General features: G+C 33.2%; 1 pseudogene; it reads left to right on the forward strand.

Moving 5' to 3' along the window:
• Nucleotides 1-3,705: 3,705 nt before the first annotated feature.
• LOC113850712 lies at nt 3,706-6,750 on the forward strand (annotated as a pseudogene).
• Nucleotides 6,751-13,459: the final 6,709 nt, after the last annotated feature.

Here is a 13,459-nt window from a genome sequence, read left to right on the forward strand (position 1 = left end):
GTATAAATTGAATGTTTTTATCTATTAGTTGTATATAATCTCGTTTAAACCCTGTATAACTTTTATTTCTACCACAAATCACTTCCAAAACCTCATGAATAATTCTGCTAATAGTCTCACTAGGAGTATAAAATAAAAAAATTAAAAGAAACTAAAATAGAAAATAGAAAAACTAATTTCATATTTAAGTCTATATAAAAATTTGATGAGTCTACTGTAAAGATTGATGGAAGACCTAATAGTAGGAGTTGTTGAACCTCTAATTAGTGCTAAAAAATAAATACATGTTTTTATTCATATCTTGAAATGAATAGCTCTTGTTTAAGAATGAGAATGCCGTGAATATTTTTTCCTCAAATATTGATTACTTAAAGAATAAAAATTTAATTATGTAAAAGATGAACAAGAACAATAAATGTTAATATAATGAATGAATTTTAATATAAAATAATTTGGATAGAAGAGAGAAAATAATAAATGAAAAAGATGGAGAAAAGAAAAAGGAAAGAGACTATCATGAAGAAAAAAATAAAATGGCTATAAAATTAACATACTTGGGTTTTAATTGTGTAAAGGGTGAGTTGTCTTTAAAAAATAAAATAAGGGATAAAAATGTAATAGAAAATATTGGTAACTAGGTTTTAAAAGCTAAGCGCTACTTTAGATAGCTTTTGAAAAGCTAACTTTTAAAAAATTCAATCTTCTTTTATTTTATATTTACCAAACAGCTCTACAAACTTATTGACTTAGGAGCTACAAGCTCCTTAACAAGTTATGTCTGGTAAAACGAGCCGAAAGTTGTGAGCTCTAGGTTTTAACTGTGAAGAACTGAAAATAGTGAACTTTAGTAGAAAGCTTATAGGTATAAGAAGCTTATAGAATTAAAATGATCTGATAAACTACTTGTGTAACTAACTAATATGTATTAAATGACTTAAAAAGACATGTAACAATTAAAAAAATCATTTTATAGAAAATTAAAATTTTTCTTCATATATGTTTAAACATGAAATATTTTAAGTCATCTTTCTTTAGAGGCAATTGTACATTTGGATAGAAGAGGCAATGGAACTGATGAAAAAACATAGATAAACAAAATGGGTGATTCTAAGGTCCTCCCAATCATTGCAAAAGTAAAGCTGATCTATAAGCAAATTTCAAATCAATTAAGACCATTGATTAGATTGTGTGTTAAATCGATGGTTAAGATTGAAATCAAAAAAGTAAAAAACCATTTGCATAACCTGAATTTATTATTAGTCATGAAAGATAAAAAAGTAAATAGGAAACTTATATATATCTGGGCCGTTGATGGGCATCATACAAACCGATCTAAAACTACGACTTATGAGTGTCATGAAGGTATTTACCTTTGGCACGTCATCGGACCAATATAAATGTATGAAAAATCTTGAAATAGAACTATTCACATATGGTGTCATCCGGATCGATTTAAAACCATGACTTATCATTGTCATGGAGATATTTACATCTGGCCGATGTAATTGAATTGTTATCATGAAATGAAACCATTCATATCTATCATGATCTAAACTGATGTAAAACTATGACTTATTATCAAATGGAAGTATTTACATCTGCCGTTGTCTGAACTAATTTAAAAGCGAAAAATTATCATGCAATGGAAGGTAACATCCATTACCCATGGGACGTGGACTTCCTGCACTCTCTCCCATTACATATTTACTACTAGTTAACTATTTTTTTTAAATATATAATATAATGGCGGGGTACATCCATTTCTACTTGTGAAATTTAAATATATTAAAATTTAGTGGTTGTCGCTATTATGCAGAACTGTGATCACGGTGGACACTTATATTCACGTCAAGAATGTGTAATTGTGTAATTATATAATTCCCATACAAGTTCACACCTATGTCCACATGGATAATGGTCTAAAATATTGAAATTAGACGTTATGTTATATATGACTGAATGCATATTACAATAACATCCATTGAGTTCACGAGGAATTTGTATTTACCAGCACATTAACAACCTTTAAGTACACGGGTAACATTGCCAAGAAGTACCAAAAATATTAACAACATTGCACCAAAGATGTCATAATTACACAATTTAATTTGACCAAAACGCAAAATGACTAGAAGGTGGACCGTTGTGGATAATTTCTTCTTTGTTAGTTGATACACCATGCACATTTTAAACATAAAACAAATAAATCCACTATAGCAATTTCGTATGATTGATTTGTAAAATCCAATCTTCCATATATAATTGTTTAATAATAGTCATAGTAATGCATAGGCGGCCCAAGAAATGAGTTGGTGTACACTATGAAGCGGTCATTTTACATTTGGTTATGAACATTAACATTAGACCTGTCCTTGAGCTTATGTTAATATGCAGAAGATGTTAAAATTAGAAGGGGACTTCATCTGTATTGGGTGGTTAGATGTCGACCGATGTCCCAATTGACGCCATGAGTAACGTAATAATAGATTGAAATAAATCACATTGGCTCTTTTGGTGCACCGATGTGGAACTGAAACGTCAAATTCATGCATATATCTTTATGAAATGAATCATCAAACACATGCCATGTTCTGTTGATCACTCATGGTTGGGAGCTCATAGAGGAAAGGTTGGCCTCCAACCAAAATTTCACATATTATAGTTCGAAGTAACGCTGAAGAAAGGATTCCAATACGATTTGACGTCTTAACAGGCAATCCATTGGGACCGAATGCAGCGCAAGAGTTCTGTTGCACTTCTTGCTCATACTAAGGTTAGTATACTTACTAAGGATTGGGAAGGAGTAGACATGCGTCTCAAGGATCAAATTTGACAAACTATTCTGATATATAAAACTTTGATTTTGCTCTAATATCATGTTGTTATTGTGCTTGTGATTATGTGGTTAACCATTGAATGCATGAACTGATGTGTTGTAGCTCACTGATGGCCGTTGGAGTGTATAGTACAAACTAAACAAATAGATATAAAATACAAAACAACAAAATGAAGAACTCAAAATAGTACAAATATGAACATCTATATTAAATTACCAATTTCTCCTTTCATAGTGTAACTTGCATGATCGGTTACCTCTCTTTCATTTTAAACCATTGGATTTTCATCAAAGATTCACAATATTTTAATGCTTTTCAAAAAGTCATATTACTCTTACTTTTTACAATGAATGAGAGGACCTTAGAATCACCTAAACAAAATGAGACTATCATGAAGGATAAGACCGATATGAGAGAAAAATTTATGAAAAGCTACAAAAAATTTAATTGGATAATGAGGAGTGTTAGCAACATACTCTTTAACACAATCTTCATTATTAATTTAAAAGTGAAAAAAAAAATAAGATCGACATAATTTTTATATTTTTTTAATAAATTTTAGTAAATAATGAGATATGTTACAGAAAATGTGTTGCTAATATTACTCCTTGTATGATAGGTAAGGCTTTTTTTTTTTTTTAACGAAGGGTTAAAACCAAGGTTAATTTTCAAGAGTTATTATAGACACCTTTATTTTTTATTTACCAAGAACAATATATCTTTACCAAACACAATCGGTCCAATAAATTACTTTCTATGTACTTTTTATGAGATATAAAAAAGTATTTTATCAACGTTAGATGTTGTGTATAAGTAAATGCTATGTTTTTAAGAAGAAGAAAAAACATAATTAAGCCTGGTTTTAACGATGGCTGAGTGAGTTCCATTTGGTGTTGCTTCGAATGTCATTCACAGGTTAGCTTCCGCAGATTTTATTGAATTTGGAAAGAAGTATGATGTGACGGAAGAGCTGGAAGAGCTCAAGAACACAATTGAATCCATCAATGATGTGCTCCTTGATGCTGACGATAAACAAGAACAAGCTCGTGTGCGAGTTTGGATTAGAAGGTTCAAAGAAGTACTTCATCATGCAGATGACTTTTTAGATGACCTTGCTATCGAATTTTGGAGAGACAAATTGGGTGCGGCAGAAGGAAAAGAAGGAAACAAGGTACTTCTTTCTATTTCATCTTCTAATCAAATTCCTTTATACAGTGAAATGCCTGAAAAAATTAGAGAAATACGAGAAAGGTTTAATGGTGTAGTAAAAGAAATGAAGGATTTGAATTTAAGCCCAAGATCAGGGGTGAAGCAAACTAACAGTGAATGGAGGGAAACATGTTCTTTTGTGTTAGAATCAGATATCATTGGAAGAGATGACAGTAAAAAGGAGACTATTAGTCTGTTAAAACAACTACATGAAAAGCAAAAAGTTTCTGTGATTGCTATCGTTGGCATTGGTGGTTTAGGGAAGACAACGCTTGCTCAGTTGGTGTATAATGACTTGGAAGTGCAGAAGTCTTTTGAAAAGCGAATCTGGGTGTGTGTATCTGATAACTTTGACGTGAAAACTATTCTGAAGAAAATATTGCAATCAGTTACTAGTTGCCAAACAGCAGATGGGTCATCGTTAGACTACTTGCAAAAAGAGCTTCGTGAAAATTTAAGTGGTAAGAAATATTTGTTGGTCTTGGATGACATTTGGAATGAGAATCGTAACAAATGGGCAGAATTGAGAAAGTACTTGATGTGTGGCGCTCAAGATAGCAAGATATTAGTGACAACTCGAAATGAAAATGTAGCAAATGCAATGACTCCTAGCACTTCCTATCTTTTGAAAGGTTTGACTTATGAAGAATCTTGGAGTTTGTTGAAGAACATTGCATTTGAGGATGACTCCAAAGGAGTGAATCAAAATCTAGAATCAATGGGGAAAGAAATAGCAAAACAATGTAAAGGGGTTCCTTTAGCAGTTAAAACGCTGGGAGGCATGCTACGAGGACAGAACGAAGAAAGTGAATGGGAGAATGTTTTATGTGGTGACCTGTGGAAATTATGTGAAGAGCAAGATAGTATCATGCCAATTCTAAAACTCAGCTACCGAGCATTGTTGCCTGAAATGAAAGAATGTTTTGCTTATTGCTCTTTATATCCCAAAGATTCAGCAATTCAAAAGGATGAGTTGATTTAGTTATGGATGGCACAGGGTTACCTTAAATGTTCAACTGAGAAACAGCACATGGAAGATGTCGGTAACCAAGTTGTGAAGACTTTTTTTATGAACTCATTTTTCCAAGATGCAAAAAGTGATGAATATGGTGAGATCATTAGTTTCAAAATGCATGATTTAATGCATGATCTTGCAACGGTGGTTGCTGGCAATGATTACTGTTGCTTGGATAGTAAGACAAAAAAAGTTGAAGGCAGACCCACGCATGTATCATTGGATCATGGGGCCATTCATTTGTTGGATTCGTTGGATGAAAGTAGGCTGCGAACTTTGATTTTGTGGTCTCGTTATAGGGAGGAATTGTATTTGGATGTTGTTGCGGAATTGTCTGTTATTGCAAATTTCAAGTACTTACGCGTCTTAAGGATGCCGCATTTTTACATTTTTGCGTTAACTGACTCAATTGAAAAATTCAGGCATTTAAGATATCTTAATTTGTTTCCCAGCCGTTTCTACGTCCCAAGAAAAATAAGTCTTCCCAAATCCATGAGCAATCTTATTTTATTACAAACTCTAAAATTTGATGTGTGCGATGAAGAATCATTTTCAGAAGTAGTCACAAAGTTAGTCCATCTGAGATGGCTTCTTCTTAATAATTACATGGTCTTGAGTTGGATGGCAGCAGTTGGAGTAGGAAAATTATCTTCTCTGCAATTCTTACCAACCTTTGTTGTGAGAGACAGCCAAGAAACAAAACATGGCACACTAAATGAATTGAAAGACTTAAACCTAAGAGGCAAATTACATATTATGTGTCTCGACGGTGTGAGAGATGTGGCTGTGGAATCAGAGGATGTAAATTTAAAAGAAAAAAAATTCCTTCAATTCTTGACTCTAGATTGGTTTGGTCTATCTTGCTTTGATCTACTTGGGTTATCTGAAGAAAAGAGAGTCATTCGTAATAGTGACAGCTTACAATTGTTAGAAAACCTTCAACCCCACCGTAATCTTAAGCGATTGAAGGTGAGTTGTTACCCAGGCATGCGTTTCCCTGATTGGCTTTCTATCCTCACAAATGTTGTTCACATCTCTCTTGATAAGCTTGATAGTTGTCGCTGTCTCCCACCGTTGGAACGTCTTTTGTCTCTGAAGTCACTTCAGATAACTAATTTTAATGAATTGGAATACATATATCTGTATGAAGATTGTTTTGCGGTTAACTTCTTTCCTTTTTTGGAGAGCCTCACGTTAAAGAATTGTCAGAATCTTAAGGGATGGCGGAGACAGGGAGATGATATAAAGGATTCTAATAATTCACATAATCTCTCCTTCCCTCTCTCATTTCCTCATCTTTATCAACTCAATGTCTCTTGCTGTCCAAAGTTGACTTGCATGCCTACGTTTCCAAACGTTGAGGTTCTTGATTTGGAAAATTGCAGTACGGAGCCGTTAACAGCAACACTAAACACAAGGTTGTCAACATGTTCCTGTTACTCATCTTCCTCCTCAGATGCTCCTCTTTCCGCGGTCAAAGGATTGAACATTTCTAACAGAGCGAGCATATATGAGTTACGCGGGGATTGGATGGATAATCTAAACATAAAAGCGTTACCAAAGGGTTGGATGCAAAACCTGACTTCTCTGGAGTCTCTTCAGTTAAATCGTTTGGAAGTGAAACACTCAAATTTTTTGAAACTGGGTTCAACGACGACACCAACTGCCTTCCTTCGTTGCGAGAAATAAACATAATAGGATGTGAAAACCTGAAGGCTTTGCCAGATTGGATTTGCAACCTCTCATCGCTACAGCATGTCTCCATCAGCAAATGCGGAAGTTTGGCATCGCTGCCAAAAGGAATGAGTCGTCTTACCAACTTAAAGATCTTTGAGGTCATCGATTGTTCCCTCTTAATAAAAGAATGCAGAACAGAGACAAGTGCTGTTAGTCGCCAAATCGCACACATCCCACAAATTATCCTTCGTCATCGGTGATCATAAAGGTATCGGTAGTTAACTCAATTATTTCCCCTCTTTGCTTTACTAATAAAATATTTTATAGTTGAGTTACTGTACATTTGTTTCGTAGTTAAATAGAAAGTAATAAAATTAATTTTCAATTGTTAAACAATATTGGAATCTATGTTCAAATTAATATTAACCATATATTTAATGCTAGTATTTTTATTTTTTCAGTGCACTAGCATTATTAAAAAAAGATTTTATTAATTTCGTAAGACTGAGTTTAAACATATATAAATATAATATATTTACAAAATATTACACATTTATTTATTGACAATATAAAAATATAATAACTATATTTTTAATAAAATTTTACTATTATTAGTAGTTTATTTTTAATTTTTAAAAATATACTACTTTTAAATAAAAATTTAAAATTTTTATAATTAATAAATTTTATAAATATTAATACATAAATATTTAATTTTAATAATAATCTTTATTATATTAAACAAGATTAATTAAAATAAATATTTGGAAATTTTAAAATTAATCAAAAAATATTGAATAAAAAATTTAAATAAAGATTGAATTAAAAAAATGTTCAATAAATGAAAAGTTATGTGACATAATAATAATAAAGATAAATAATACCTAAAAATCCTCTTTTTGTAGATAAAAATGTGTATATGTGTAGGGAATTGATTATTGATGTAAAATAAATATACATTAATTTTGATTCGTTCTATTTTATAAATATAAAATATAAATTGAGATTTTCAATTTCTATTTTTTATTTTTTATAACTTATTTAGACTTTCATTTTCAATTTTGTATTGAAGGTAAATTTTTAATTTTAGTTGTATCGCAAGAATGGAAAACTCATTGTATAAATATTTGCATGTGAAAATAGAAAGTGTTAAATTTTGATAAAGTTAGAACCACTCAGTGTCAAGTAACACTTTATGAACTGAACTGAATAACTTTCCATTTTTTAACAATTTGAAGTGACACACACCGGTAGACTTTGTTCTATTGTGATTTCATAACTTTTAATTGTAAACTGTTTGTGGTGATATTTCAAACAAAAATATATTTTCAACTTTAGTTCTTTATCTTCTACGTTCTAATATTTTCTCTGATATTACACTTTAGGGCTTGCTGAATAGAACAAATGCAAGCGTATTTTGAGCAAGCGTGTTTATATGTTGGAGCAGCAAGCTTGATTCCTTGCCCTCTATTCAATATGTTGCCTTGTATGTATTTGGATTTCGGAGAATTTGCTTATACTAAGTTCCTCATGTTCTACTAAGGTAACTGATGGATACTCTCAATTTTGGAGTTTGGTGCTTAATCTCATTAAAAGGACGGTGTGAAAGTCTTAATTAATGTATAACAACAACTCAACCTCTTCTTGTGAATGCTGCTTGAAGGAGTACGTTCTGCTTGAACTTCTACCCTTTTCAACAAACATGAGGTTGAGTTGGTTTGGGGAGTAGGATCTGTGCTGATATTCTTCTTGAGACACTGCTAGCTAGCTCTTTAGGAAACATTATGATTTGTTTCAGTTTTCTTTAATTGTGGATACTTTGGAGTCCATGCACAACGATTTTCTTTATTTGAATTCTGAGCTATTAATTAATTTGTGTTAGTAGTTAATTACTAATGAAATAATAATCAAAGTATCCTGTAATTTATAACAAAAATTGTATATATGATTGCTTTTTGGTTAAAACAAGAAAATTTTGAAAGAACTAAAACTAAATTTTGGCTAGATGTCCAACAGACGATTCATGTTTTTTTGTTATTTGTAATTATTGTCATTCTGTTGTTCAGTACTTTGCTCCACCTTAAGTGCCTCTTTTATACAAAGAATGGTTCCTAAATTGAGAATATCTAATACAATAGAAACAACTCTGCTTCTTTTTTGTTTGTTTTTTATTTTAGATTTTGATGACTTATTGGTTACATTCATTTAGTTATTTTATAGCGACTCTACTCTAAAGTGTTAAATTATATAAATTATTTTTAAGATCTATCATCTTTTATTATTAGATATGTGAAAAAAAAACAAGAGGCATATGTAAATTACTTAGTAGCTAGCTCTCATTTTAGTTTTCAAAATTGAAGGGATAGATCTCATTTTTGTCATTACCCCTTTTTATAAAAGATCAATGAATATGTATTACTGCTTCCAGAACTGATTTATTTATAAAATAAAATGCTTATAAGGCAGAAAGTAAAATTTTTGGAAATTTAATTTTGACATTTAATGTGATAACAAAATCATAAGACTTTTTTTTTCATACAATCCAAAAATTGTGTATGCATACACATATTTACAGTAATTGGTCTATATAGAGCTCAAAATACAAATCCATGAATAATAATTATATTTTTGAAGATTGTAACTAAATAATTTAGACCCACCATGAAGACCTAGACTAATAAAATAAGTTTAACTACAATCTTCCCAAAAGCACGTTAACACTATGCATCCCTCAGTTAGACCTTCCAACATGAGAAGTAGATGGATTACCTGTTACATCTGCTCACGTACTACCGTACAGTCATCGCATTACACACATCAACACAACAAATGCAAGAGTGAGTTTATATAATTAACAATCATATATAGTTCACAACATTCAACACAATAGTCTCAATCAATTGATGCAATATATTTAGCCCATTCCTAGCCCATCTAATGCAAATACAGCGATCCAATTTCAACTAGTTTCACAACCTAAGTAATTTAGAGGAACCGTTTTCGGTCTGGGAGCGACCCATCCCGGTATCTTGATCTAGACAGAGTACAACTCAGCATATCTATCTTTACACAAATTACCTAAACATGTAACTCGGCTCTAGAATGATGAATATAAACATGATGTAGCACAACTATACATATTCTTAGCTTCAAAAACATAACCATATATTTATATTCATATTGACGGTAAACAACTCACAGCATTAAATCAAGTATTTCACCATGTCATTTTCTACAACAACATTCAAACAATCATCAAACCATAGAGAAATATCCTCCGCCATACATGCTCCGGGCTCTAACCTGCTCATATAACAATATATTCTCAACTGAAACGAAGTTTTCTATATACATATCTTAGTGCCTATTGAGTGAACAAAGTCAACTCATGTAAGCTCTGCTTACCTGAAATGAGTTTCCCTCATATCAAACTCCACGTGAGTCCCCAAGGAAAGAAACAACAATCATGGGTTTAGATTTTCTCACTATTAAGAATTAGAAACTTTAGAGAAAAGGAACCCAAGAGTTAAAAATCAAAGTTGGAGATTAAGGTCTCAAGATCTCACCTAGATTTGCACTATACAGAGGTTTTCCACTTGGATTGAAAAGAAATTCAGCTTTGAGAAGGTTTTCTCTAGGGTACAATGGTAAGAAAACAGAGAGAAAATGAGAGACAAAAGTTATATGGTGAAAAATAAACGTTTCTCTACGTTGTGGCTCCTTAAATACCCCTTCAGGTCAACGCGTTCTCGCTTAAGTGAGCTAACTCTCGCCTGAGCTAGCCCTTCTCTCTCTTTGGCGAGAAAACCAAACAGTGAAACCTCTCATATTTCTGCTATTCTACCTTGAGTGAGGAATATCTATCCTGAGCAAGCTGTATCTCACTTAAATGAGCAACATTCTCGCCTGAGCGAGATTGGTTCAGAGAGCCACCCACTTTTCCTGCAACTCCTCGAGCGAGCTCCTCTCGCTGGAGCGAGGTTACTTCTCGCCTGAGCGAGATTTCTTCTCGCTTGGGCGAGGGGACAGTTGGGGTGATCCTATTTGTTCTCGCTTGAGCGAGAACACTTCAAAATGCTTGATTCAATCACAACCTAGTCTCGCTTGAGTGAGAATTATCTTGAGCGAGACACCCTGCACCTAGAACTCTGAATCTCTCTCCCAAATGAGATAATACTAGCTCTCAACCATACTCCTTGGATTATATTATGCATAACACACTTAACAATCAATCTCTGACTCGCTTTACACATCACATTTAACAACATCATCACACAACACTTGAGAATATACTTCTCATTGACCTGCAATCATACAACTTTAAGCGTACATAACACAATTCAAATGGAATAATAATTACATACAAATATACTAATCTGACAATTCTGCCCCTAAAAATAAATTTTTGTCCTCAAAAATTCACTCATCAGAGAAAAGATAAGGGTACTGCTTTCTCATCTGATCCTCCAACTCCCACGTCACATCACCAATAACTGAATCCTAAACAAATTTCTTTAGTCAAATTGACTTTTTAATGCCCCGGATTTTTGTAATAATATTTTAATACATTAATATAAGTGTATAGGTGGATTTTCATGTGTTTTTGTGTTAATATATGTATATATATATATATATATATATGGTGATGAGAATGTATATATACGTGTGTAACGATGTGGACTTGTATGAATGCATGAATACGAGTATAAGCATATGTATTGGGTTGTGGTTGAATTGAAATTGTTGAACATGACTGGACTAGATAGAAAATAGGCTAAGGTTAAGTGTTGCAGGGTGTTCTTGCTATAATGAGAAGGCCTTGGGAAAAAGACGTGCAATTGTCGCCTTCTCGTTGTAGGGAGAGGTCCCTCGCTGCAACGAGAGAGTAGCAGTGAGAGGTGCATTTCTGGGTTCAATCTAGTTGTAGCGAGATTATGCAGAAATCGGGTGCAGTTTCTTCTGAGATTTTTGCTGTAGCGACAAGGGGAGTCGCTGTAACGAGAGATACCTCGTTGTAGCGAGAGTGTCGCGACCAGAGTGGTATTTGAAGGGGTTAGGGTTTGGAAAATTCATTTCCCATTCCTCTCTTCAAAATCTCCTCGATTCTCTTGACCCAAAAACCTATTTCACTTATTAAATTACCTCCAAAGCCGTTAGAGAGCTAGATTGAAGGTTGAAATCGTGTTGGGAACGTTTGGAAGTGAGTTTTAATGGCTAGGGTTTTGATTTTCGTCCCTCTTCTCTGTTTTCTTGGTTCTCATTGATTTCTCATGGAGTTTTCCATGTGTTTTAGGGATGAAATCCATGTGGGGAGTGTTTTCTACCGTTAGATTGAGTTGGGTCTTCGTTTTGAGGTAAGGGAGACTCTACCCTATCTCATTACCTTTGATTGTTATGTATTTTTCTATGCAATGTCATAAACATGCTTTGGAATATGTGTGTTTGATAAAATTGATTGATTGTAGTGAGATTGTGGTGGAAAGATTGTGTTGGACTTAGTATTATCGATATTGGGTATGATGAAATGAGTGGTTGTAGGGAAATTATGATAAAAATTGTATGATTGACCCTTGTGTGGTGGAATATGGGCATGTGCGTCGTGTACTGTGAACGAATGTGTGGGCATGTGTGCCATGTATGAATGTAAATACTGTATGTGGCTGAAAATGTGTGTGAAAGGGGCATGTTAAATGCAGTTATGAATATGCCATAAATAGTTCAGCAATACACCTGGGGTGTGGAAGATGGAGACGGTAGAAATACCTTGGGGAAGAGAGAGTGGTGGTGACGTCAATAGTAAGCGTGGGTGCACCACAGGCCGCACACTTTCCTCCTAACTAGACCTCTGACCAACACCTTTACCGAGTGACTCGTAACCGCACACGTGGTATCTAAGAGGAGGGATAACCGGCGACCGTCCATGGTGTGAAACTGTGATCACAATGCCACAGTGAGCGTGGCTACGTGCAGTGAGCGCACGTGTGTGTGAAATATTGAGTAGTGTAGTGAGCGCACCAGTGTTGAATTGAAATGGAATGTTTGAAATATATCATATTGTGATTGTTTGGTGCATGAATGCGAGTTGTATAGGAATTGTGTAGAGCCATGTCCAGTGAATCTCTATACTTGTTTGTGTGTGTGCAATAATGTAGAGTACTCACCCTTACATTTATTTTTCAGGTAACCAAAACGATCAGCACCGGACTTAGTGAAGGGATGAATGACACTGCTATAGGGCTTAGACTTATTTTGAAAATGTGATGTACTTGAATTAATTCTGTAGCAGTTATTCAATCGGAATTTGTAAACCCTTATTATTTTGAGATGCTTTGATAAAACTCTGTGTGCAAAAATATATTTAAATAGAAAATTTTATTATTTCTATTTTGCGAAATTTATTATTTTGAAATTAAATTAAGGTGTTACAGACTTATCTGTGAGTTCCTTAACTCTAGTGTCTTCAATACATGTGGCTGGAAGCTCAACTGACAAGTCATCGTATATGCTCAATCACGTGAGTTGGATCTGGAACATACTTTGTAACATCCTCAATTTCTTATTTTAAAATAAATAAATTTTATAGCAAAAGAGAAACATAGAAAAAATTTTGTTTTATTTTATAGATTTAAGGATTGAATAAAAATAAAACTTATATTCCTCTTATAAAAATTTTATAAGATTCTAAAGTATTTAAAACTTTCAAAGGAATAAATTTAAGACT

This window comes from Abrus precatorius, unplaced genomic scaffold (assembly GCF_003935025.1).
Source record: "Abrus precatorius isolate BTA unplaced genomic scaffold, Abrus_2018 Scaffold9, whole genome shotgun sequence".
NCBI lineage: Eukaryota > Viridiplantae > Streptophyta > Magnoliopsida > Fabales > Fabaceae > Abrus > Abrus precatorius.